Genomic DNA, 26,390 nt, shown 5'->3' with positions numbered 1-26,390 from the left:
CATGCGAATGCTATCTCCATGGGTGTGTCCTGCCTTTGATGTGCCCTAAGCAGGAAGTGGGGGATAAAAATGAAGCTAGGGGGTTAAGAACGGAGCCGGTCGATCGGGGCCACCAGACGTGCCTATCTTGAGGATCCCTACATGCAGTGGCTACGGTGGATGTGCAACTTACAGTGGCGATGTGTGATTTTTTTTCAGGGGCACTCTCAGACTGTACCTTGATCTTACTTAGACGAGCTGCAAGGTGGCCTTAGGGATTTAGTAAAGAAGGTTCAGCTCTATAGTTATTCCTTGATATTAGCCCTCACATTGAGAGGTGTGGTTGACAAAAAAGGGTGGTTGCACCTCGTAAAGTGGCTATCATTCATGTCTTCAAGGATCCTCATGTAAAATAAGGGAAGCAGGGTTGCCCTCATCATGAGCCTAGCCATAACATAGCTATCTATTCCTAGGTTAATGTCAAAAAAGAGTGGGGGGAGATGGGCTTCCTCAGCTACTACTTTTGTTTAAGCAAAAACCTAATGATCCTTAGATAATTACAAGTAGTTATGAAGGCTGGCAGGAAGACAAATCCTTGAGGAAGCGGTTAATAGAAGGGTGCAGGTCCCCTACTCCAAAGGTCATGCATTCCCCAAGAGTTGCTACATTGACATTGTAGATCTTTGGAAAGCCATACCTGCCATGCAACCCCTATTGTAGATCTTTGGAAAGCCATACCTGCCATGCACCCCCTATTGTAATCCACCTCGTGTCTGTGAGGGTAGGGCATGTAGGAAGGATCATTCCGTTCTTCTTGTAGCGTGCCGCAGAAAGCCATCCATGCATCAAAATTGGTGTCCCAAATACTCCTTCGCCACTTTGGCTTCTACATCTCGTAGCCTTGGATGGTTTTGGGAGCCTAATAGACCTTGTCCAGCCAGTAGTCCATGGGCTCCTGTCTCCATTGGGTGATGATGATACGCAGCTCCTTGCCCCATTGGTTTGCTAGGGTATTGCCCAAATGAATGATTCCTTCCACTACTTCCAGGGGTAAGACTCGGTCTAAGACTCGTGGGAAGAGGAAGGAGAACTCGAAGGGTCAGGATTGGAGCTCTTGTTGTTGCTAGATAGTTAGCTCATTCAGCTAGTTAATAGGGTAGTGATCCTTGCATGGCGGCAAGAGCTCGTTCAAAAGCTGTTGTGGCCGTGAATGCGCCCTCTGTTGGGCTTGTTCCACAAGTTCCCGTCTTCTTCTTCTTGCAGCAATAACGCGCTCGGAAACTTGGGTACCCTCCGGCCCTTTTGGGGATAGATTAGGTGAGGGTGGACTGGCCTCATGGATTTGCGGTTGTTCTTCAAATGCTTGCTCAAGGTCAGGTCCTTCCTCGGTGTCTTGTTTCACAGGGAGTTGGATTGGGGGTGGGTGGGGCTGCTCTTGTTCCTCGAATCCAAGTTCCCTGAGCTCATTGGTGGAGAGGCTGGCTTGTCAGAAGTAGCTATGTTGCTGCTCCTTGGTTATGCTTGTGCGAGTTGGAAGTGTGTACTCTTGTAGGCCATATCTTAAAGCTCTGCTTGTTAGTTCTAGCTTCCTCCTCATTCTCTCCACTGAGTTCTTGCCTTCAACTTGTGTGACATGAAGCATAGTGCTAAAAAAGGCTTGCCTCTATGTGTTGGAGTACGCTTCAACGGCCTCAGCTATGGACTTTGCAAGCACCCTCTCACATTCTGATACTGCCAGGTGCTCTGTCAGACCTCGCACTCTTTGAAGGTTGTGTTCCTCCCACTGTTGTGCCTTTTCTTCCATGTCTTCCTTACCCCTTTCCATCTCCTGAGATAGCATCATTACCACGTGTTATTGGTCGCTCCAGATTTCCATCATCTAGGTCTTCTCCTTATCCCAGTGGTTCAATTGCTCCTAGGTCTTCTCCTTTCCATCTCCTGAGATAGCATCATTACCACGTGTTATTGGTCGCTCCAGATTTCCATCATCTAGGTCTTCTCCTTATCCCAGTGGTTCAATTGCTCCTCGGTCATCCTCCTACCTTACTCAGCCACCACAGAGTACTATTGGTAGGCTTCTGCAATTCTTTCTCATAGATCTTCAGCAGTTTGTGCACAACTTTCAAGCTCTACCCAATGCAACTTCTTTTTGGTCATGGCCATGGCCATTAGTGCCTCCACCTCCTCTTGGATGTTCTTTAGGTCATCTTGTAGGCTCCTTCTGGCTTTGTTGATGGCCTTGCCCCTCATTTTTGACATGGCTTCTATCTCTCTCTCCAGCCTTCCTTGCTCTTTCACTGCTGTCCACATCTGGAGTAGTAGGGCATCCTCATGTTCTTGGTGTCATTCTTTTGTTACCTAGTCTTCTTCTTGCGGGCCTCCCTGAAGTTCTGCATGCATAGCTTCCACCTACGCCATTTGCTGCTAGAGCTCAACATATTTCTGGACGAGCCACTTGTGGTCCCGCTGCTTCACCACTAAGTCTTGGGCTTCATCCTCTAGTCTTCACCTTAGGCGATCTTCTTTTTCTTGAGCCTTGTTTTCTTGGGATTTGTGTTGCTCCTTTAAGCTCTGAATTTCTTTCTGACGCTGAGAGGCTCGCCGTGTCATCTCTAGTCGTAGGGCTGTGGCAATCTCTCTTTTGGCCTCTAGCTCCACAGTAGTGGCCTTCTTCTCTTCCTTGTCCCTCTCTAGTTGGGCTAGGAGTTCAGTCACATAGGCATCATAGTTTGCAGCTGAGGGCATCGTTGGCAGTGCTGTGGTGGATGCTTCTAGCTTTTGTTGCTTTGGGTCTTGATTGGAATCGGCATCCGTCGAAGACAACCTTTTGGCTCCTATCCCTAGCGCCATCTCTTATACTTTTGTGACTAGGAATTGCATCATGGACATGAGTTGAATGGCGTCCATGGTAGATGTTGGCTCCTGTGTGGTGGAGGTGGTGGTGGCGGTTTGAGGTATGAGAATCAAAGGGAGGGGGTGCAACGGGGCCTTGCCCTTTCCCACGACAACTGGGGCTACTTTAGCGCTAGCGCTTGGTTCACCTTCGTGTTGTGGGCTCAAGGTGGCCATTCCTTTGGAACCGTAGGCCTTCTCTAGACATGTGGTCTCCGCCATGTCTTTATCTTCCTTTCTTTTTAGCTCTTCTACCTCTCTCTCGACTCTTCTCTTTCTCTCATCTTCGTCCCTCTTGGACTCTTTTTGGGCCTTCCTCAATTTGCCTATTCATCCCTTATCATCATTTTTTTTGTCTCCTTCTTTAGCTTTGATGGGGTTCCCTTCGTCTGTGCCTTTGCGGTTCTCCTTTGGCCCGACTACGTCTCTTGCTCTTTGTTATCACTTATAGTCCTTTCTCTTAACTGCACTTGTTCATGGTGAGGCAGTTGGTCAGCAGGGGTTTCCTCTATTCCCTCTCCACCTTCCTTTGCGTCCTTCAAGGCCTTCTGGATGATGGCCATTAGGATCTCATCGAACCTGATGGTGGATGCCTTGGAGGATGACTTCTTTCAAACTGATCTTGCTATGGAGGTCAGGGATTCTCCTCTTGCTACCTTTCAGCCAGTGGTCAAAGCTTTCTCTAAGATCTCAATAGTTTTGCACACGAAGGTGTTCCAATCTATTTCATCTCAGGATCTTGTTGCGATGCTCTCCAACAATGGCAACCCGATTCTGTTCATAAGGGCATTGCACCTTTGGCTGTAGAAGAGAGTATGGACCATCTTTGCCTATAGCTTGATCTCAAGATTTGGAATGTCTGCTAAAATTACCCCATCCAATATGCATACAATAGCCTTGTTCATCCCTAGCATGCTGTACACGTCTCTTTTTGGGCGTCGCTCGACCCTGCTAGTTAAGCCTAGGGCCCTCTCCACCACCTCAAGGCTCAATTCCACCTCCACTTGGTGGGATTCTTCCCCTTTTTTGATGGTCATCGTGCCACAATTCCTTTCGGCATTGAAGCTCCTAAAAAATTCTACGCACCTTTCATAGTTGATTGCCAACCTTCTCTATGTACTTCTATAGGTTGCACTAGATCACGAGCTATTTTATGGGAGGTTCTTCCATGATGGCATCTTCTAGGTTTATGGTGTGCTTGAATGTGAACTAGCTGTAGCCCTCGTTTCTACCATCAATCCATACTTAGCTTGCTCTTCCTCCATGAACGGAAGCTTGCTACCTTTATCTTGCCCTCTTGCCCTGCCATTTTAGGTTCCCGTCATATATCATGGTTCTTCATTAGTATTCTTGAGACATTTTCTTGCTGGAGGATAAATAGGGATTGATCATGCTTTCATGGAGAGAAGAACATGCTTTAAGCATGAAAAGATAATTTTCCTTCAAGCAGTCCTATTTCTTTCTAGGAATTTATGATACTTTATCCTTAATGAGAAGAATCCCTCCTAGGATTAGACATTTGAGTACAGTATATTACTACCTACTTGGGCAGAAACCAACCATAGAAACACGGGTTGTATTCCAAGTGAGCATGACGATCAAGATTACGAGGGCTAATGCATACTTGGGTAATGTAAGTCAAGACATCAGCTAGAAAGTCACCCGAGTTGATGTGGCTAGCCACATGTAGCTCTTCTTCCGTGAGGATATGATCAATGTAAGGATGGCCTAGGACTTGTTCATCTAGGTGTTTGGAGCGAGTGGTGGCCAATACCCTAAATGAGGTTGATGCGATGTAAATTGGGTCATACTCAGTTGTCTTGATGGTGCGACATAAGTCGGGTCATACTCAATTGTCTTGATGGCGCATCGCTGCTCAGCATTAGTCATTATTCAGCAACCCCACTTCTCCCATTGGAGGCATAGGTTATCCCATGAGGCAGGTAAGTTCCTCAATCTCAATGGTTGATGCAGGCCTTCGGGGCTTGCGGTAGGATGTTATTAATTGTTTGATGAATGCATGCTCTTTTGAGATTTCACCATTATCGATCAAATCCTTTGAGACTTTGGGGGATGTTATAGTTGTAAACTTGTATTCTTCCCAAGTGCAGGATAAGGAACAAACCTCAGAGGCAAGGGGCTCATCAAGCAAGCCGAGGTCAAGTCTTTCGTAGCTCCTAGCAAACTTGGGAAAGGTGTTATCCAAGAGCTTCATGCAAGTCACCAAGTCATCTCCCGTATTCTCAGCAAGGTCCTTGGCAACCAATAGTATTGAATGTCGCTCCTCGTAGGAAGGCCTAAGACCCATTGGTGGTTGGGGTGGAATTGAGCTAGACAAAAATGTTTCGAGGGGTGGTGGACTAGGCAGTGCTGGATCTAAGGATAACTCTGTAGTCCGATCCCCATGTCCAATGCTCCAGTGGCACAGATGGTGCATTGCCGAGTCCCTCTTCCGTAGCCACTAGGGTGCCAAGTTCTCTGGACTTAGATGATTCCAAGATATCGAGTTGCTATTTTGGTCGATATATTGGTTGGGTTTTTTTTATCACAATTGTTATGGGTTCTATGGGCTTTGCATCTCAGGTTTCCTAGGTGTTCCCTTGCCTTAGCAGGAGTGGGGCTTCCTAGAGATGGGGTGGTAGTCGATGGTCATGGTTGGGCTATGCTTCTAAGATCTCTCATGTTGGGCCCATATCCAGATGTTGCCTTGGTAGTATCCTTGGGCTCACAACAGATCTTTGGGGATCCATTGCTGCTTGATTGTGCATATATGCCGATAGCATCAGATCGGTTGCTTAGGATTCGAATGATAGCTATTGGCCCTACAGGGCCATGTTTGCTTGCTGTGCATAGGTTGTTTTTGGTGCTTTGGCACCCATTTAAGTGTGGCCTCTACGGCCTTGGGAATGGCCTTAGTTGGTGGTGGTTTTGTGGTCTAGGTGGGTTGTAATAACTCATGACGGTGGCTCTATTAGTGGCTTACTGGCTTTGGTGGAGCCTTGCTTTCCTTGCTAGAAGCTATCATGATTTGAACATTGCCAATAGAAAGGTGAATCCGTTGCACATCGTAGTTCATATTGCAGTGTGCTTACTTCTTGAAAGTGCATCCTAATAGCGTTTCTTGACTTGCATCATTCGTATTTGGCAATAGATAGAAGATGACTAGTAGGCTCTCAGACTCGATAGAGACAGTGATCTTGCACTTCCCTAGGAGTGCATATGACTTGCCCCTGAATGAGCTGAGCTTAGCATTGGTGGGTTTTAATTGTGGCTGACCAATGAGGGTCCAATGAGCATAGGTCAAGACATTGAAGTCAGCTCCCTTATCAATCAAGGCATCAAATGCGTACGTGCATTGGGCGGTGGCTGTGATACCCAGGTATGTTGGTACTACTACCTCCTCATCCTCCTCCCCTAATTCGGCATTGACCGGGGCTTCCAGCATAGGGGGTTCATGCAGTGGATGTGTGGGAGTGTAGTACTTATCCATGCGATTGCCATTGAAAAAGCCTATGCACTCATCTTCGAGAGTTTCAAGTTTTACATTGCATGTCCTACTAATGATGCACACTTGGAAAGGTCCTAATCCTCGAAATTTCATTTTCTACTTGTGGCCCCTTGCCGAGTAGAGAAAAACAAGGTCTCCCTACTCAAACTCGTGTTGTTTGACATGCTTGTCGAACCACATCTTCCGTTGTTCTTTTTCACTAATGGAGTGGCCGTCCTCGCACTCATCATTGGAATCAACTCTTCTTGAGTGCTCGTCATCCTCTAGACTTTTGTCTCTAGCCTGTCCTTCGTCGGTGACTAAGGCCCAATTGTATAGTAGGTTTAGATCTTTTAACTGGGCAAAGTTCACTCGCTCTACCACATCTAAGCTAGTGTACCACATCCTACCTTTATCGCCTAAGCAACACCCAAAGTCCTGGGAGCATTGTGCAAGGTCCGTGAGACTGTTGGTCTCACAAACTTACTTGAACTGCTCTATGAAGCCGTACGGGTCGCTACTAGACTAGTAATTGTCTAATTTCTTAGCTACTGTAGGGATTTTTGATTGGCTCTTCGTCACCATAGTAATTCCTAGGCCTGAGAGTAGAGAGGTTGCTAGTGATGTTGCACTTTGTTCAGCAGCCATGTTGTCCATGAGCTGCTTGGTCACAAGCTCGCTCAGCGTGAGGTCTGCCTCTAGCACACACTCTCTCTCTGCGTTTGAACCCACCTTGCTTTTATTAGCTAAGGCTATCACGCATTGAGCTTCATGCACATCCACGTCCTATTGCAGCTTCCTAGCTCGCTACTCGCGATTGTAGGTCACTATGCCCTATAGTGCTTTCCTAACTACTTTCCTTTCTTCCTCTAGGCTTGCCACTACCTCCTCCACTGGCCTACCGTGGATTACTATCCTGGTTAGCAAGTCATATTCATTGACCAAGTCTTGGATTGCGACAGGGAATTCACCCAAGTCTAGCTGATTGTCCCGCTAGTCTACATTTGCTCCTGACATCATTCCTGCTTCCTGCTCTACGAGGTTGTGGATTAGCTCAAGCAGCTTTGGTAGTGCTTTTCCCTCAATCGTCCTTTTAGCCCCCATGCCATCTTTGTGGGTCCTATTAATGGGGCTCTAAGGCACCCGACTATGTTTTGGGGTCTCCTTCTACTGGCGAGTTCCTTCGAGTTATTAAGTTTGCATGTATTCCTTGTTATCAAAAATAGTCTTCCACTTATGTACATTTAGTGATGGGTGCTCTGTTGTGCATGGTGCAAAATCAAGCTTTTCGTTATTTTCCCGTGCACTTTTGTGGAGGACATCATTGTGTGGGGTGCATCCGTGGCATGATTATGCAATTCTAGCTATCCCCCCTTCATGTCTATGATCTAATATGGCTCTACGCACACTCTTGAGGGTAGTATGGGGTCTACGCTACTCCCTCTACGCTCTATCAAGGCTCGATTACAATATAGAGGTCAATCCTTGGGGTATAAGCCTAGTCGGCTATGCGACCAGACTCCTAGAGTCTACCTTTAAGTGGCATAGTTACGTTTTCCTCTAGTTCCTAGCTTTGGTGAGCCAAGGTGGGTTTCTTGAGGTGTTCGGGAATGTGTCCCAATAGGTCCTGCCCTAGGGGGTGGTCCTACTTCTGGTTCTTCTGTCTTCTACCGCCCAACTAGTCTGATTTTGGGTGGCCCGACTGATCTATTCCCGACCCCGGGAGGTGTTCCGACTATTCATATAGTCCAATTGAGGTTTTTTGTCTGATCGAGTTACGCGGTCCACGGCTGATGGGCGGTCACTAGAGAAGGTCATCCGATTGGACGGGTGGATGACTAGATAGTTAGTTTGGTCAGGAGCCGACTACCAACTATGTCTGACTGGACTAGGAGTCGGGCTAGTGGTCCGACTCCTAGCAGTTAGATGGCTCGATTTTCAAAATCGGATAGGTTATGTCCAATCAGATAGGATGGATTGGTTTGAGTCTAAAAATTGGACCCGTTTGATTCTGGGAATTGAACCGTCGGAGTTCAATTCTGGGAATTAGACCAAGACATGTTGGTCTCAACGGTGCAATGAAATGATTTTTTAGCCAATTTCTCCTAGTGCTCATCATGCACCCCTGTCCTACCTTCCAGTTCACATCAATGGCATATATAGAAGATCCTTACGTACATGGATCACTTGATAACACCAGAGTCAACATGCATGAGCTCCTCTATGATCAGCAGCTCTCTCTCTCTCTCTCTCCCTCTAATGCAACAGGAGGTCTTCCTTGCCACTCCTGGCCTCTTATTGCCCTACCCAGGTCTGCATTCATCTTGATCTTGCTCCTCTTACCAATATTTAACGTAGGTTTTTTTTTTGCCCTTCTTCCATGTTTTAGCATGTTAAACATCATCAATAACCCTATTGTGTGTTCACACTATTTTAATCCTATCCTACGTAAATGCAACAAAAAACCATCAGACAATATTTCTACTTCTTTAGCCTACTCATCTACACATTAGAAACCCAAAATACTTACTTACATCGATGATTAAAATGCCTAAATCTCCTATCTACCTCAAGCTCCGGTTTGGGGATGAAACCCTTACTTCGATGCTCGATTTGAAGCGCACAAGTGCTCAAGGCTTGAATCCGTTGGTCCTGGCAATGGAACCAAAATGTAGAGGTAATCAACCACCAAGACCTATGGACTACTTATTGTCTCAAGTGTTCAAAGACAAGCACTAATGGCTACCTCTCACACATAGCCGATGCAGTATCCATCCCTATGAGTGTAGTGAGCTTACCTCCATGCCCGATCGAGTTGCCTCCTCTCCCGAGCACTTCGATAGCTCCAAGATCCAAGTGCAAGCTTCAAGCAAGGTCCATCCTCAAGCTCCAAGCTCCAAGCTCCATTGCCGCGAGCAAGAGAAGAGAAGAGAAGAGAAGAAGAGAGGAGAAGATGAAAAGCTTCTCCACCACGGTCCCTCACCCTCACACACACTTCCTCACACTCTCACACTCCCTCTCTCAAGCAAGCAAGCAAGAAGAAGAAGAAAGCTACTTTTGGCCACACACAAGAATGAGCTTCTCATTCACTTTTCAGCTTTATATACAAAACCCTAAATCTCGTTTGGGTGGTCATCCCCTTTTTACATGGCCGGTCATAGCCTAGGCCCTGTTTTCCATTGTTCTCCTATCTTCCTAGCTTCCTTCCTACCATCCATCTACCTTTACAATTTGCACGAGTGAGAGCCTAACACTCTTAAAATAAGTCATGGTGCGCCTTGTGTTCTTTTACAAAAGCATTGCCTTACACTTTTTCTTGTGCGTCTTTCTCCCTGATTCAGGAATTTTCTACACTTCTTGTGTTTACATATTTCTCCTAGCGTGCCTTCATCTCCCGTTTCACTTTTGTCTCAGCCTTATCTTCTGATTTAGATTTTCTTGATTTTTTACCTTGTTCATTTGAGGGCTAACATTGAGTTATTTTATTAATTTGAAGTGCACATATAGTCTTTTACTCATTTTGTGCAATATCCTCCTACAACTATTTCTGTCATGATCTTACGAATTATAATCTTGATTAATCTAACTATAAATCATAGGTAGTAGTTAACCATTTTTGTGTGTATTAATATGCTATCAAGATAAAATTGTCTTTGTATAAGTGAAAAATATGAAAACTAATATTTTAGGTAAAAATTTGACATAAACCTTATTATTTTATGTGGCAACTTTAATTAACTTGTAGTGAATAACCTGGTTTGGCATGACAACATTGAGAATTTTGTCTTTGCTCACACTTACATTCGCCATACCCGATGTTCTGTTTAGTAGTGGAAACTCTGACAACCTTAGGCACTCTCATATCTTCGGTAATACCCATTCTTTGACCGATTGTGGTGGTTCCCATGGTCTTTCCACCTCGTTGCTTTGGAGCCATCCGCAAGTGGATTCGAGAGATGAAGAAGGAGGAATGAATTTGAGATGGGAGAGCATAAGAGAATATGGCTTAGTTGAAGACAAAGATATAGGGGATTGAGCTAACTCTCTCCCTCACAGCCTCTTGGGGTAACTCCTCTCTCTCTCTCTCTCTCTCTCTATATATATATATATATATATATATATATATATATATCCATCCTCTTGGAGGGGTATCCTTCTACCTCCCTCTCGTAGCCTCTCAAGGTCTCCTTGTGCCTCTCTAAACTGCTCCCCATGCCTCTTATTTATGTTGAGAAGTAAGCATGTGAACTCTCCTTATACTAGAGAGGATAAGTGTAGCTAGGTGTAAATGAATTGGAGGACAGGGGAGCAAGGGGAAACCCTAACCCTAACTTCTCCAGAGGCTATATAAATTTCTTAGAGGTCACTCTCATAGTTGAGGAGAGTGTACTAGTTGTACCTTTGAACAACTTACTAAGCAATATATTCTTCTTGTACTTGAGCTCTCACTCTCCCTCTTGTCCATACTCTTGTGCTTCCAACTCTGAGTTTCCACATGGAATCAGAGCCATCTCTAATCCTTTAGCGTCCCTTAGCTTCCCTACATCATTAAGTGCACATGAGCTTTCAACTTCTACCTCTTGCCTCTTGATCACCATAGCCACAACTTGACCCACCTCTTTTGGAGGACCTGAGGAGGGAAAAGGAGAGAATTTCAGTTCAAGGTTCCTTCTGAAGGCTTCATCCTTAGCACAAGGTGCAGTAGTGTGGCACAGAAAACACTAACATTGGGCGACATGGAGTGTGGCATTGAAGAAAATGCAAAAATCGACATAGATCTGCACGTGACCTATTTTGAGTTGGACCACGACCAATAGAGGACATTATTGAGGCAGCTATCATGGGGCTTAGTGAGCCCCTCCAGTGGGCCATCTCCCTCTAAGAGGGTTTGGAGAAATTCCTCCTCTGTTGGCTGTTATGAGCAAAACCCTAACTGTGGGTTTCTGGCAGCCATAGCCAGAAAACTTCAAGCTTTGCCATTCTCATTTTTTTTCAATCTTTAATCATTAACAATGATTCTAATCATTGAAGCATATGCTCTGAAGTGTTTTCTTGGTCTGTGAGTAGTTCAAACACTCGGGGGACATCATAAGTTCACTGAGAAGCGTGACTTCAATACCGGTAATAAGTCAAGTGTCTCACCAAGCTTGACAAGTTAATACCTAAACATCTCAATCTTGAGATGGGTGCTTCTAAGCACTAAACCGACATTTAATGACATCAATACTAGTACCCTATAAATATTGATGTGATTGAAATCTCCTCAAACTCTTCACCAAGTGTCGAGGTCATGAATCGACCTCGCTCAACCAAATGCTCGTATACTAAACTGCAAGGAGGGGAGGACCCAGAAGTTCAGTCAAAGTTCATCTCATTGAAACCTAGGAAAATAGTAAAATTTAAGCCAAGGGTTGTTCGAAGAACATGACCACCAAAATCTTATCTTGAGATATTACATATGTATGATTTCCAACATTTTTCATCTTTACAACTTTAAAGTTGGTTATCATTTGTAGGGCTATCAATTCTACTATTTGGTACGTACCTGGCCACCTATAAAGGAATAGACATTGCCATTGCCTAAGGCAACATGTAAGAACTTCCTATAATGGGCATGGCCTATGCAGATGTAAGGCCTCAAATTCACAAGTTCAATGGAAAAGATTTCCATCCCTGGCAAGTCCTGGTAAAATATAAAATGATGGAATGAGGCTACTGGCCCTTCACAAAAGGGACCAAAGTTATTGACCCATCCAATCCCCTTGATGTAGAAGATGATGAAAGAGCTCAGGACATCATCATGCTTGATTTGGATGAATCTTTAATTCATCATATTGACCAACTCTCCACGGCAAAGGAGAAGTGGGATGAGCTTGAAAGGTTCTATAGCACTATAGGGAAGAACTCCAAGATCTTTCTAAAGATTGAGTTTTTTAGCTCGGAGTATAAACAGGGAGAAGATATAAGCAATTTTATTTCACATATGAAGGGGCTCAAGGCACAATTGGCCTCCGTTCAAGCACCAATTCATGATGAAGATGCCATTGCCATCCTTCTAAAGTTTGTGAAGAAGGTCTTTCCAACCCTTGTTACTACCCTTACTAATATCCTGAACCCAACCTTGGCAAGTACCATCCAGTCATATGCTTGGATGAAGAGAAGAGAAACCATAACGAAGGTGCTTCAGTATTTACTTCCCATGAGCAAGTGTTAGTCCATACAACTTCTACGAAGTGCTCTTTCTGTCATAAAAAGGGACATATTGTAAGCAATTGATGGAAGAAGTATCCCAACAAAATCAAGTATAATAAATGCAAAAAGACCGGGCATATCACCAGTTAAGTGTCCCAATGTTCCAGAAGTACCTAAGGAGTTGGAGGCCAGCTTTGCTCCCAATCCACACACAATCGACTTTTTTGAGTCTTGTAACACTCTATCTATAACCATATTTTGTAGCTTGATTTATAAAGGAATCTCATTGTGGATTAAGGGGGGGCATCCTATCATGCTTTATCCAATGCCACCTGGCATTGAGGGGGGTGTTGAGAAGTAAGCATGTGAAATCTCCTTATACTGGAGAGGACAAGGGTAGCTAGGTGTAAATGAACTAGAGAACAGGGGAGCAAGGGAAAACCCTAACCCTAACTTCTCCAGAGCCTATATAAACTGCCTAAAGGTCACTCTCACAGCTGAGGAGAGTGTACTAGTTGTACCTTTGAACAACTTACTAAGCAAGATATTCTTCTTGTACTTGAGCTCTCTCTCTCCCTCTTACGCACACTCTTGTGCTTCCAACTCTAAGTTTCCACAATTTCTAGTAGCTAAATTAGAGAAGAAGGGTTGTGGCTGAGAAGAAGAGCTCTTTACGGAGGGGATCTCGGCAAAATCAGCAATTTGAAACTTTTAAGATGCAATCTGATGCTCAAATCACAAATCTAATGGTTCCGTTGGCTCTGAAAGGGGAGTAAAACTCCAAGATACTTAATCAAAAATCTTCTAGATAATTTCTTCTTCTTCTCCTTGTTTGGAGTGTTGTTTGCTACTTGTAAATTGCAATTGCGACGCGCGTGATTTTGCCAATTCTTCTTTTTCTACATTAAATCTCCAAAATTGGCTTTAAAAACCACTTACTTTGTTTACATGACACCTTATTCTAGCAGTTTCCATAGCTTTTTAGGATATTTACAAAAAATAATATTCACAATATAGAAAATATGCTAGTTTTGTCCAAAAATCTAATATTTTAGGACCATCCATACTATACACATTGACACTAATGACTAATATGGCTCATAACTCTCATTCACGTTGTAACTTCCGTGAGGGGTGGCTATAGTCCTTGTCAATCCGAAAAGAATGTCAGGTTATGATTGTCCATTTTTAAAAAATTATTAGTTAATTAGTTATTAATGTTAGTTAGTTTTTACTTTAGTTAGTCTTTAGTCTTTAGTTGGTAACCGTACTAACTAACTTTCGAACTAACCAACTAACTTTTAATTGAGTGGAAGTATTACAACATGCCAATTCCTACTAAAACTTCACCAGGATTACTGTGGGTTTAGGAAAAAGTTAATTATTGCTTGGTGGCGAAGATAATGAAAGTGGAAGAGCATGCTCACCTTTGGGCTACATCCCTCAAAGAACTACCACTTTCTCACCTTCCACAATAGATCTTCAAGGCCCTCATGGTATTGAATAGATTATTAACATGTACTTTATTGTTGGAAGTAAGTCCTCAACAACCTTGTACATGGAAAGGCACTTCTTCATGGATGTGTGATGTAACATGGAGAAATAGTTTACCTTTTGTTCCATGCTTCCATTCATTATCTTCTCTATCTTATCTTTAACTAGCCCATCCCCATTTACTTTATTGTTTTTTTGAAGAGGCCATAGCAATGACTTGTCTATGTGCACCATCATGATCCATTAAAAAATGTGCACAAGTGCCTCTCATTTTAGCTAGCATTCAATGATGCTACCCTCAAGATGGGCTTATTGTCACAAAAAGTCCTTTAGATTCTTTATGAATCTCTCCAAAAAGAACATCCACCATTGACTATAATCTAGTCCTACATCCTCCATTCCATCCACAACGTGCACTAGGAGGTGGTTCTATATCATGAGCATGCTCATAGGTAAGTTCTTCTACAATAGAAAAATAGCCTCCACTAACCCCTACCTTGCCAATTGAATTGAGAATGTCCTACCTCTTTATTTGAGATCCAGTACACGAAGTCTAACAACTTATCTCTAGAGTGAAAGAAGCCATGATTGCCATGGGTAACATGGATTGCCATATTTGGATCATGTTATCCATAACATAGAAATTCAAATAATAAAAAATACAAAAAGCAATAAATCTGGATAGCAAGATATCTTTTTAAACACATAGTTGATACATATTGTGCCATTGATGGGGTTTAAGTTCTATTAGTTGCTCATCCTTAGTAAACATTGCCCTTAGAGACTATATCATACCCATGAGTGTGTGAATGGACTTGATGATCTTCTTCACATTGCACTCCTTTTTTGTGGGAAAAAATCCAAGGAGCATGAGGTAGTTAAACATGACAATTTGTTGTGGTATATGTACCCACACACCTCCACACTTATCTCTTTCAAATCCATCCTTACCTCTAGCATGTCCCTCTTTCTGTGATGTGGTCCTCCCAAAACAAGTTATCAACATTCTTGAAAGTTTGCATGGGATTCAAAAAAAGATTGATTAATACTTGATTCCAATAAAGTAACTCATAGAAAATGAAAAAACATTGGTTTCTAACTAGAAGCCCCTAATCATGGACTATCTTCCATTCATACTAGCTTTGTCTAGTCATCCACATAGGTGATCACCCAAGGTATCCCTCTCTCATCTCATGGCCCTTTGGTAGGAATGTCACATATCCTTGCTAAACTACCTTCTTCTTCATGCTTGTTCTATAAGTGTCTACACATGGGACATGCATGGTATCCAGAAGTGGCTAGCTTTGCAACAACCATTGTGTGTGACAAATATGATCATGAAAACATAGGGAAAAGATAACATATGAATAAGAGTCACATTGACCTAAGCATTGTCTATTTCTCAAAAATTTATGCATGGTTGTTCATATCAATGGAACCCCATCTTGGCATGCTTGCTCATTTTATCTACTACGATTTCCTCCCACAACTCCTTAAGATCATTGATGAATGGATAGAAATAAATATTCATAATTCTTGAGCTTATAGCATCCAAGCACAAGAAAGCTAAGGATCAGTTGCCCTTTCTTGGTAGATGGTAATAAAGGGATGTTGTAGTTAATAAGGACTACTAGCCATATACTATAAGAGGTTGAATGAAATTGAAATGGAATCACACCATTCATGCAAAAAACAAAACCATAGATTCCTTAGCTCTTTTATGAACTCCAAAAACACTAAGTTGATATGATGCCTTCACCTTTGAGTATATGGTATATACCAGATATTATCCATGGATCTATTTTTCCTATGCCATATTGTCAATCTCACCATGTTATTGCTTTGAAACATGTGATAAATGCATAGTATAAGGTCTAAGAACCTTCTAGGATACTATCTGAATTTGTAGGTTTTTTCAATGTTTGTCAGTGCTACATTTAGAGCATGTTGCCATGACCTCATATTCAGAGCATTTAGAGCATGTTGCCATGACCTCATATTCAGAGCATTTAGAGCATGTTGCCATGACCTCATATTCACCTCAAAATTGCACAAAATCTTTCAAATAGGTGTGTATGTTGTTGTAGTCCATGCATAGTTTCCATAGGACTTGTCATGCTTCATCATGTGACTTAGGCATCATAGCTTTGGAAGGCAATATGTGGTATCTCAAAGTTCTAAAAACTCCAAATCTATCAGAGAAGCACACCATCCAATAGACACACTTTCATGTAAATATCTATAAGACAAACGTATTGTATACCCAAAAATTATGTTCCTTATGTCACTCATCCATACTCTTCTTGCAAACTTAGGGATGCAAGAAGCATATTCAAACAAGATGCTTGATATTCATCATACAATGGTGTGGATGCCTTCTCCTTTAGTGGCTTTGAGGAGGAATCATCCATTGGCACCAATTCCTCAATCATTGCATCCATCTAGGCTCCAAGTTTTGAGGTGGGTCTAATTGGTCCCCAATTTCATCTCCTACAGAAGGACCACTGGAGGAAATGCCTCCCATGAGGCTAGATTGGTTGGGCACCCCTTGCATGGTATGCATACAAAGTCTTCTCATAAGATGCATTAGTTTTGTTGGTCATAATGGACCATTATCACCCTATACAAATTTGCAAAAATTGATGGAACATTGGCTGATCAAAATGTTTTTCTAGATTGAAAGAAATCAATGTCTTCAATGGAAAGTTTGTGAAAAAGGTATGTACTTTATCACTGCTAACTCAAAGTCTACGACTATTCACTCAATGAATTCTGGCTAGAACTCTCTATACTTTGCATTTGCTTTTCTATAGAATTTAATGCTTTCCTAGAATTGCCCACTTACATTGAGTGCATAGACACGAGACACATTGATTGAGATATGCCTCTCAATCTATAATGCATTGGTTCTCATCACTAAGTTCATTTTTGTTGAAGTGTAAGTAAGGTAGCTGCATCAAGCATTCAAGTGCCATTGAAGTCTATGTTTGGACTTATGACCACTTTACATACATTTGGACATAAGGCTCAATTTTAAGATTGAGCATCAAGAAAGCCTTTTGCCCACTTGACATGAGTCTCAAATTGATTGTACATGAGGCTCAATTTTAGCCTCAACTAATACTATCATTTCAACCTTACATTTGATCCTCACGAGACTACTTAATATAAATCTCAATTTCAATGGAGATATGAGGCTAAATTTGAAAGTTGAGCCTCATACAACTTTATTGATCACATTATATGAGTCCCAATCTAAAATGTACATGAGGTTCAATGTTAAATTAAGCATTATATATATCACAATTAATAGTATTATTGTATCTCCAAGAAAAAATGAGGTTTCAAGTGTTGTCTTCCTTTGATAAATTGTCCTTTTATATTCTTCTTTTCTTCACAAGCGCAAGAAGTATTTTCAAAAGTTTAAGCTCAAGAGCAAAGAGAGATCAATACATGTATGTCATAACATTTGGAAGCCCAAAGATAGCCTCAAGCTTTCTAGAATCTATGAACATCCTTTCTTTAGACACAAAATGACGTAATAAAACACCTTTATGAACTATTATGGTATACTTGTAAGGATTTAGAGGCATTTTGAATTACTAACATATGTCAAACATAACTTGAGGGGTTGCATATGGATGTTTTTATTTCTAAGTACACTAAAAGCATCCATAAATACCCTCATAAAATTGGCCAATTAAGGCTCAAAAGGTTTGTAGGCCACTTCAAAAAATGATGAAAGGTCCATTCTTCAAGCCAAAGCTCATAATAGTGTAAACAAAAGCATCTCATTTATAATGAACGAAGGATTTCCTTTATCTTCAAGTGCCATTTGGGTTACATTGTAACTTGAAATTCATTCTTTCCTTCATTTTTAGGTGGCATTTGAATCTAATTATAGGCATGAAAAACCATTAAAAAAGCTATACATCTCACGTCCAACAAATGCACTCAATAAGTGTTGGGGTAAAAGGCCTCTGGGCTTGCCCGTATACACTGTGACCGCCCATTCTTTATACATATATAATCTGATAGTGCGATAAGGCTGTCAGTTCAGTTGGACAACACTTACATTGTGTGTGCTCTTCTCTCTTGCATCTTCCTCTTCTACTTCTCCACTGCCATTGTATCCCCTTCAATTGGTATCAGAGCTTTGGATCAGAACTTGATCATGGAGCTTGGCCCCAGCCCAAATTGAAGACCAAGAGCTTGGAGCTTCAATACCAGCCATGGCTTCTTCCCCCCGAGGTAAGATTTCATCTCCCGCCTCTCCCCAGCCCTCATAGGCTCTTTGCAGGTGTTCCTTGGCTTTATTGGGAACCTTGTATGCCCCCATTTGCCCCCTTATCCTCAGCATAACCAACATGCCCCACAGTAGTAGCTTACCTTTTTTTGCGCATGTTTCAAAATCTGGCTAAAAAATCCCATTTTTTCTCAAAACTCGAGCATCCGAAACCCGATTTAGGCAAGGTAAGAGTCTAACTTGGATTTTTGGCATGATCTAGACGGAATGCTGATGCAGATCTGCCAAATTTTGATCAATTTTTTTTGTAACAGATATGAGTTGATTTACAGCAAGAAAATGTCATGCGCTTAGCTTATGTGATGCTCCCGAGGCTTGGTATTTGATACCCAAATGCTTTAGGGATGTTTGCCCAATGTTTTGAGATGCTTTTGGGGCTGAATTTTCTTAGCCATTGATTATTTTATATAGTCTATAGGTAGCCCAAAATAGGGCAGCCCCCTGTCATTACATTTTATGCCTATGCTACATGGTCATTTGATGCCCAATTATGCATGCTTTGTGCCTACACATATGGGAATGTGTGCCTATGGTTTGCCTATCGATTTGAGGTTGGTTTGAGCAATGATTTGCTTAGTTTATAGAGGTTATTGGCTGCTGGAATATTCAGGGTTAAAGCTATTTATGCTACAGTTGGGTTATGCCTATTAGTTTTACGGGGTGCTCTCAGCTATTTGAGGTTATGTACTGAAGTATTTGGATGATGCCACATGGTTCTTTTTTATCATGGAATGCTTTTGAGAAAGAAGTAGAGCTCAATTATATGGTTCATTGCCAATTTTTTATTTGCAGTTGGCATTCCACTTATGACTGCTTCTTATGTCTAGGCTACCCATGTGGATTTATGTCTTGGTGGATGCTTTTGGGTTCGACTGTAGTATGGTAGATGTTTGGGCTTGACAGGACTTGCATTTGAGGATGTTTGTGAAGCAATTGGACATTGATTTAACTTTTTTCTTTATGACCTTGGATGCTACTTGACTTTATGCTCCGATATTATGGATCCCTAGATGTTTGGTTGATGCAGACATGTATTGAGCAAAGTTGCTTCATTGTCTTGGCAGAGTTTTATTGAGCTTTGTATACTCATTGGTGTTTGGATTTATTGCAAGTTATTTTGGTCGATTAGTGAACTTTATAGTGCTTGGGCTGCAATTATGGCTTTTTTACTCCTTTGTTGTCTAGGTTCTATGCTAGTTGGGCTTATGTTGCCCGTCCATGCTAGAGAGCAGATGCTATGTATGCTTACCCATCTATGCACATGGTCTACTATTGTATACCTTACAGAGCCACTTATTTGGATGTTGTTGTATAGATGTTCAGGCTTCTCCTGGAGCTTGATTCTTGTAGGATGCTTTGCCACTTGCCAATCTTTACTTGACTTGGATGTTCTTAGGTGGCATGATGTATTGCAAAGGTATGCATATGCGTATGGTTATGGGCTGATTTCATGGCTGAATACCGTATGCTCTTATGATAGATGTCTTATGATTTACCGTATTGTGGTTGGTTATGTCATGCAATTGGCTACAACTCTTCTTCATGTGGGAGCTTTTGCATCCTTGGTTGATGCCTTTATGTCCCCCCGTCCATTGAGGTTTCATGAGCCCTTGCAGTATGATTCTACCGCTGATGTACTTGCACATGATTGTCTTCATGAGTAGGTTCCCTCTGTTGGGACATTCCTAAACTCCTTGAGCTCCATGGATGCTATGGATAGCCCTATTCATGATGACTTGGATTCCTTTTCATCTTCTACAGGTTCTTCAGCTATAGATGTTGTATGCTTCCATTGTGGAAATCTTGGGCATGTTAAAAGAAAATGCTTTAGATGGTTTAGAGAGCAGCAGAGACAAAGACGAACTCGACATGAGCAGAGTCAGAGATATAGGAGATGCAGCAGGTGTTACCATTGTTACTAGTGGTGAGGTACATGTTGTTACCCATAATGATGCAGTTGAGCATGTACTCCTATCATCTAGTTTTCCTACAACTTTCTTGCTCAGTGATATGGCCTACGCCTCAGATTGGCTATTGGATTCTATGGCATCTTGTCATGTTACTCCACATACACTATAAGGATACAGGTATATAGCTACGACAATTTCCAACGTAAAGCTTCTCACCACCGTCGTCGCCATTTGGGAAGAAGAGGAGGAAGTGTACGAAGGGCGAAGAGGAGCTGTCGTCGTGAAGAGGAGCCGCTGAATCCATCGTCGGGCCTTTTGCGGTGAGTGCATTGTTCCCTCTTGCTTTGTTTTATTTTTTCTCCTTTTCTATTGCTTGTTTTTGTTAAAAATCATGTATATTGAGACAGAAAGAGAGGAAATGAGAGAGGGAGAGGAAGAAAGAAAAAGAAAGAAGGAACGAGAGAGAGATAGAGGGAAAAAACATTAAACATAATAGAGAAAGAGACAAAGAGAGAAAGAGAGAGAGAGGGAGGAAGAGAGGAGAATGAATGAATAAAAAACAAAGAGAGGGTAAGATCATGTTCTTTAATTTCTTTTTTTTTTGTAGTAGTAGTAGCAGCAGTAGTTCTTTAATTTCTTCTTTTCTTATTTATAGTGGTGGTAGTAGTAGTAGTTCTTTAATTTATTATTTTCTTATTTTTTGTAATAGAAGTAGCAATAGCAGTAGCAGTAGCAGTAGCAGCAGCAGCAGCAGTAGCAGTAGCAGTAGCAGTAGTTCTTTAATTTCTTCTTTTCTTGTTTGTAGTGATGGTAGTAGTAGTAGTTCTTTAATTTATTCTTTTCTTGTTTTTTTTGTAGTAGTGGTAGTAGTTGTTGTTGTTTTATTTTATTTTTGTTTGTCGTTGTAGTGGTAGTGGTAGTGGTTTAATTTCTTATTTTCTTCTTTGTTGTTATTGTGGTAGTGGTAGTAGTAGTAGTAGTGGTAGTGGTAGTGGTAGTGGTAGTGGTAGTGGTAGTGGTAGTGGTAGTAGTGGTGGTAGTGGTAGTGGTAGTGGTAGTGGTAGTGGTAGTGGTAGTGGTAGTGGTAGTGGTAGTGGTAGTGGTCGTGGTGGTAGTGATAGTGGTAGTGGTAGTGGTAGTGGTAGTGGTAGTGGTAGTGGTAGTGGTAGTAGTTGTTGTTGTTGTTTAATTTCTTCTTTTCTTGTTTTTTGTTGTAGTAGTAGTAGTAGTAGCAGCTATTTTTCTTTTCTTGGTTTAGTTTCATTGTTTGTAGTAGTAGTAGTTTTTTTTTTCTTCTTTTCTTATTTATGGTAGTGGTAGTGGTAGTGGTAGTGGTAGAGATGTTTTGTTAAAGAAAATTGGTAGTAGAGAGAGAGAGAGATGTTTTGTTAAAGGAAATGGGAGAGGGAGAGGAAGATAAAAATAAAGAAGGAATGAGAGAGAGGGAATAAACATACAACATAATAAGGAGAGAGAGAGAGAGAGAGAGAGAGAGAGAGAGAGAGAGAGATGGAGGGAGAGAAGAGAATGAATGGATAAAAAACAAAGAGAGGGTAAGATCTTGTTCTTTAACTTCTTCTTTTCTTGTTTGTAGTAGTAGTAATAGTAATAGTAATAGTAGTGGTGGTGGTGGTGGTGGTGGTGGTGGTGGTGAGGTCTGATGCAATACCATGAGACGGCATACATTAATTTGTAAGTGGATGGAGACTTTCCATACATTAATTTTGTTAATTTACAAGAGAAGAAATCCCTTCTCAAACAATTAAAGAAAGAAACAAAGAATAATAACAAAAACAAATTGTTTGTCGTAGCGTAGAACAAATGGAAAACGATGAAGGTCGTGATGTTCAAGATCACGAGGTGTATCTTAATCAGCGTGTCCCATGTCCTTGCTCTCAATGTAAGCTGGCAATTAGACGAAAACATCGATTGTCTATAGAACACGTACAACGCTTCGGTGAGTTTCAATCAAAGATCATTGATCAGACGATCTCAGATTTTGAACAAATGATAAGAAAAGTGTATATCAATCATGCATTGTATTCGTAAGCTAATTGAATATCATATACAAAAACATTGGGTATGGCTAGAAAATTTTCTATCCAAGGAGGTGACATCTCGTCCCTGGCAAGAGTGCACCCTTTGCGGCCAGTTAGAAGAGCTCATAGGCATGCGATGGATGGAGTGCCTGAGCCAATCCACGACTTGGAAGGTACTACCCAATCTATACTATCAATACCAGAGGAGACATGCAGCCTTCTATACTTTCCTACAATCTTGGAGCCTGAGATGGAGGCAATGATCGATGCATTAATGCCCATGGATGTCGAGACATCTGATCTGCTTAGAGAGGAAGCATCCATACTATTATATGATGGGTACCGAGTATCTCACCTGAAGACCCTGCTTGCACTTCTAAGTGTGCAAGCAAAATACAGGTGGAGTGATGCGAGTGTGACCGAGTTGTTCCGGTACCTTGTACGTACGCTTCATTGATTTCTTTTCAGCACTATCATAAAAAATATTTATGCTTTTTCAAGGTGTTTTATGATTCTTTTTCAGGTTACTGAAGTATTATATATTACCACTTGCAAATACCATGCCTGAGTCTCGTGATGATGCACGACATGTTTTACGAAAGCTTGGCATGGACTACAATAGCATCCATGCATATATCAATGATTGCATACTGTTTCGAGGAGAATACGAGACTATGGAGACATGTCCAAAGTGTGGTGCTCACAAATATCGACAGGACTTGCAAGGGTAAACCATCCCTCAATAAGTTCTTAGACACTTTTCGCTTATCCCCTGCATAAACCACATGTTTTGTACATGCGACATGGCGATCTTGACAATGTGGCATGCGTAGAATAGATCCACAAATGGAGTTTAACGAATATCAGTGGATTCACATGCATGGAGCCACATTGACTCTACCTTTCCACGCTTTGTCCAAGAGCCAAGGAATCTTCAGCTTGGTCTTGCTATAGATGGCATGAACCCATTCGATCTGCGCTCAACTTCTTACAGTGTATGGCATATAGTCCTTGTCAACTACAATATCCCTCCATGGTTTTCTACGAAGAAAGAACATCTCATCCTTAGCTTGCTTGTTCTCGGCCGCGCTGCAAAGGAAAAAATATAGACGTGTATCTTCGTCCATTAGTTGATGAGCTTAAGATTTTGTGGAAGGAGGGGGTCACTGGAAGATATGAGCAAGTGTGATGGTCAACGATCTGCCAATATTCGAGCCATTCTCATGTGGACCATGCATGACTTTCTGAGATTCGAAGAGTGCTCGAGTAAGTAGGTATCTGTTCTTGTTGGTAATATCTATCATAGCTCGTTTAAGTTTGTATTCATTGGATACAAGTGTTGGGACAGGTCTAGTTACCTCAGGTTATCATGCATATCCATTGTGTAGGCCATAGTTAAACTCTCGAAGCTCACAAACCATGAAGAAGATGGCATATCAAGGATATGCCGCTTTCTTGCCAGAGGATCATGAACTCAGGGAAGGTTTTTTTGAACGACCTCCAGTACCTATGAATGCCCAAAGTTGGTACGAGCTGAAAATGGTCCACACAGAGTCACATCCAAACGGAATGCGACGGTTCTCAATTTTCTATGAGTTGTCGTATTAGACCCACTTACATATCAACCACTTGTTGGATCCCATGCATACTATGGAACCAGGTCACAGGAAAGAGAGACACTATAGGGGCATGAATGGATTTGAAGGAGGTAGGCAAGATGGAGGTGCTTCGGCCATAGTCGAGTGCTGATGGTCGCTTGCAGCTACCTCGCGCTCCTTGGGTTTTGTCCACTAAAGAAGAGTGCATTGTGAAGCAAATAGTCAAGTCTATCCGCACTTTGATGAGCATGATGCGTTCTCTCAAGTCCATGTTTTCTAAAGATGACCAATTATCAGGGTTAAAATCCCATGATTGACATAACATATGTCAAGTTTGTACTACAAATGGATTGTAAGTAGCCTGGGTATTTTGCTATTTGGAATGTAGTTGTTGTTCATAATTCTTCCTCATTTGTGGCAGTTTGTAATATCGATCACGATCGCAGGATGCCTTACTCTAGAAATATGTGGGGCGATTTACAGATTGTCAACTTTAATGCAATGGATCTCATAGAAGGAGGTTAAGACGTCCTCTATTGAATCTGCAAGGCGGGGAGTAGTGAAGACGGTCTATCTCTTTGAGAAATACCTGCCTACCAGTATGCTCACGATACAAATCCACCTTCTTGTGCATCTTGTAGATGAAGTGGAGATTGTTGGACCTATCCATACGCGATGGATGTTCTTCTTGGAGCGCTTCATGAAAACCCTGAAAGGCTTTGTGCGACAATGAGCTCGGCCAAAAGATAGCATAGCTGAAGGTTGGTTGGTGTCTGAGGCATTAGTGCATATTTCACAATGGCTATCAACAGTGGATTCAGACAATAATATGCTATGGTTGCTGAACAACGATAATAGACTGACCGGAGATGTGGTGGTAAAAAATTGGTTAGAAAAAAGAATGGATGCTACAATGGAGGAGAAAGTGAATCGCTTTTGTATGTTGCACCATGCCTCCATGGAGACATGGCTCACTAGGTACGAGGAAGCTAGGAAAGATAAGGAAGAAGCGCGATCTAAATTTCGACATGTCAAGAACCGGGTGGTGGAGAGACTTGCTTGAGCTGCTGCACCAAACACACACAGAATACACAAGGAGAAGCTCACTCAAGAGACGAGAAGAGAGATGGAGGCCAAAAAAATTTCTTGCTAATTTTTTCTTCTTCTTCCACACACTATACAATGTACACAAAGTATAGATAAGATACAACATAAAGGAAAGTGGCCTACTAAGTCAAACAATGCATAACCAACTACACTAGTCGACTGGTGCTATAACTATGCCAGCTGTAAATAGGTGTAACAACCTGAATATAATAAGTAATGAGTTAGTGACCATGTGAGAGTCATAATGACCACCGACATGCTAAGTGTAGACATGTGGACCCATCTGACCAGGAAATCCATCATTAATGTCCGCATGTGTTGAGCTTGTCATCTCAACACTCCCTCTCAAACTCAACTGCATCTCTGCAACTCCAAGTAAGATTCGAAACTTTTGAAGCTTCTCTGTACCCAATGCCTTTGTGAAGATGTCAGCTATCTGATCCTGTGTGCTGACATACACCAAATCAATCTCACCTGCTAGTATCTTCTCTCTCACAAAGTGGTAGTGTACCTCAATATGTTTTGTCATGGCATGAAACACAAGGTTCCTAGCCAATTGTATACTGCTCATGTTGTCACAATAAATGACAACTGGACCTTCCACCTACACATCTAAATCATCCAATAACTTTTGCAGCCATATTACCTCACATGCTGCAACAGCAGCACCTCTATACTCAGCCTCTATACTCGACAAAGCAACTGCAGATTGCTTTTTGCTGCTCCAAGTAACTGTTCTACTACCAAGAGAGAACATGTATCTGCTAGTAGATCTTCTATCAAATATACTACCAATCCAATCTACATCTGTGTATCCAAACACATGTACATCTGTACCTGCCTCATAGAAAAGTCCATAATGTAATGTGGACTTCACATATCTCAATATGCGTCTGACTGCATCCAAATGTGGCTTTCTAGATACTTGTATAAACTGACTCACAAGACCAACATCGTAGCTCAAGTCTAGCCTTGTAATGGTCATGTAGATCAAACTCCCTACTATCCTCCTGAACATAGTAGGGTCTTCTATCTCATCCCCAACATCACCACTCAACTTTACATTCTGCTCCAACAGGACTGAAAGTGGTTTACATGCTGTCATACCATACTTGGACAACATATCCAAGCCATATTGTCTTTGGGGGACTGCCATATACCATCATCACATTTGATCACCTCAATGCCAAGGAAGTACCTTAGCTCACCTAAATCCTTCATCTCAAACTTCTTCTTCAAAAAGTCCTTGACTTTAGCAATCCTAGTATCACTATCACATGTAATAATCAAGTCATCCACATAGATGACTATGATGACCAAACCTGTATCTCCCTTTCTCACATAAAGTGAGTGGTCAGCATCAGAAACATAAAAGCTAATATTGAC

This window comes from Lygodium microphyllum, chromosome 22 (genome assembly GCF_053477565.2).
Source record: "Lygodium microphyllum isolate KBCC chromosome 22, Lygodium_microphyllum_v1.1.10, whole genome shotgun sequence".
Taxonomy (NCBI): Eukaryota; Viridiplantae; Streptophyta; class Polypodiopsida; order Schizaeales; family Lygodiaceae; genus Lygodium; species Lygodium microphyllum.
Note: the sequence above shows the minus strand (reverse complement) of the source record.